Source organism: Lactuca virosa, unplaced genomic scaffold (genome assembly GCF_052849685.1).
Source record: "Lactuca virosa cultivar CGN04683 unplaced genomic scaffold, Lactuca_virosa_CGN04683_v6 scaffold_218, whole genome shotgun sequence".
In the NCBI taxonomy this organism is placed as follows: Eukaryota; Viridiplantae; Streptophyta; class Magnoliopsida; order Asterales; family Asteraceae; genus Lactuca; species Lactuca virosa.
The window spans coordinates 1-2500 of record NW_027629987.1 but is presented as its reverse complement, the minus strand read 5'-3'; positions in this window follow the sequence as shown (position 1 = coordinate 2500).

The window sequence follows — 2500 nt, the reverse complement described above, 5'->3', positions numbered from 1 at the left end:
TACACCAGCGTACCGTAGTAGTATCACAAAAAGCAACACATGCCACTTTAACGCCTATGTTTTCCCGATCATCAGCACAAATCAAATGCTGGCAGGCACCAGTAGCACGTCGAACGAAAGATTAGCACACACAGAGTGATTTTACTACCACACAAACAGATTCATCCCGCACTGCAAGGCGAGACCACAACACTGGAACGTTGTCGCAGAGACCTAACAAGGCATCCAAACGCCCTGTCAAGGCCACCACTCGGAAGGGTATTATGTAAGCAACACGGGAACTAAGCAACCATCACCCAAGATCACGCTCAAAGGCCGTCTGGCGCGTTCACCCCTTGCCGTGCTCACTCACGGCCACCCCCCTATATATACATATTGCACAAAGAGCTTGGTGACAGGAACAGACATTGATTTCCCTGAGGATGCATAATTTTTAGTATGCTCGCGACGTCGAGGAAAATCTAGGCCACGGGGCTCATTTTCAGGTCATCGTGTCGAGGAAAATAAAGGCAACGGGGCTAGTTTTCATGTCATCGTTCGAGAAATCAAGGCAACGTGTCGAGGAAAATGAAGGCAACGGGGCTAGTTTTCAGGTCATCGTTCGAGAATTCCAAGGCAACGTGTTTGGGGGGTGGCCTCATACATGGGTCGTGGGGCTTGGCTTGGCTTGCCCTGTTGGTGCCGATACAGCCTCACGATTCTTAGTTGCCCATCCCACATGCCGGGCACCTATGCGAATGAGACCCCATGGTACCCCCTATATATACATATTGCACAAAGAGCTTGGTGACAGGAACAGACATTGATTTCCCTGATGATGCATAATTTTTGGACACGCAAGACGTCGGGGGGAGGGGACACGGGAGTGGGGCGTCTATGGGGGGAGTTTTGGCCTCGTTTTCGTGAAGACCGGGCGCCTTGGCCATGCCTCGAGCGTGCCAGCCTCGAGAGCGTTGGGCGCTAGACACCAAGTGGGGCGCCGGTGGGAAGCAGTCCCATGGTTCCCCTATATATACATATTGCACAAAGAGCTTGGTGACAGGAACAGACATTGATTTGCCCAGGGATGCATAATTTTGCGAATGTGTCCATAACTCGCTCGAATTAATTCGGATTCACACGAAATGTTGTAGGGATGCTTTTTATTATAAATGAAAGGCTTTGAAATAAAAAAAATGTCATGTTTGGGGCATAAATGTATGTGGCCTATTTTTGGCCATGCCTTGAAGTGTTTGGTTCCCTACTTGTTGATATGTCGCTCAAATCAAGTAGGAATGTCATTGAAACGTTGTGTGGGTCATTGTTAACATAGACGAATGGACTTGAAATGTAATTATATCATGTTCGGGTTTTTTTCCCCTTCGCCTAGTGATAGGCAGGCAGATAAGGCTTTTAGCTATTCATAAGTCGCTTAGATGAACTCGGAAGAACACAGACATAAGTTTGAGTACATCTCAAGCTGTGTTTTTGATTTTGGCATGGAATGTGATGTTTTGGTGCCTTAGCTCCGAGCAGTTCGGATTGGAACTAAAACTTCAATTGACTATGTATTAAGTAGGAACTACAACACTTAAACGGACTCGGTTACAACACTTTTCTCCCTTCATCGTTTGACTTGCTTAGAAATCAGCTCATGGTGTGTCAAGGCCCCTTGTTCCTTAGACCGGTGAGGATGGGCTTGGGTCGTTCGTGGGCATGTGTGTGGCAAGATGCCTTGTTCCCTTGGTCGTTCATGGGGTAGTGTGTGGGAAGAAGCCTTGTTCACTTGGTCGTTCATGGGTGTTTGTGTGGGAAGTAGCCTTGTTCAGTTGGTCGTTCATGGGTGTTTGTGTGGGAAGTAGCCTTGTTCCCTTGGTCGTTCATGGGGTTGTGTGTGGGAAGAAGGCTTGTTCACTTGGTCGTTCATGGGTGTTTGTGTGGGAAGGTGCTTTTTTCCCTTGGTCGTTCATGGGGTAGTGTGTGGGAAGAAGCCTTGTTCACTTGGTCGTTCATGGGTGTTTGTGTGGGAAGTAGCCTTGTTCAGTTGGTCGTTCATGGGTGTTTGTGTGGGAAGTAGCCTTGTTCCCTTGGTCGTTCATGGGGTTGTGTATGGGAAGAAGCCTTGTTCACTTGGTCGTTCATGGGTGTTTGTGTGGGAAGGTGCTTTTTTCCCTTGGTCGTTCATGGCCTTGTTCCCTTGGTCGTTCATGGGCATGTGTGTGGCAAGGTGTCTTGTTCCCTTGGTCGTTCATGGGCGTGTGTGTTGCAAGGTGCCTTGTTCCCTTGGTCGTTCATGGGCGTGTGTGTGGCAAGGTGCCTTGTTCCCTTGGTCGTTCATGGGCATGTGTGTGGCAAGGTGCCTTGTTCCATTGGTCGTTCATGGCCTTGTTCCCTTGGTCGTTCATGGGCGTGTGTGTTGCAAGGTGCCTTGTTCCCTTGGTCGTTCATGGGCATGTGTGTGGCAAGGTGCCTTGTTCCATTGGTCGTTCATGGCCTTGTTCCCTTGGTCGTTCATGGGCAT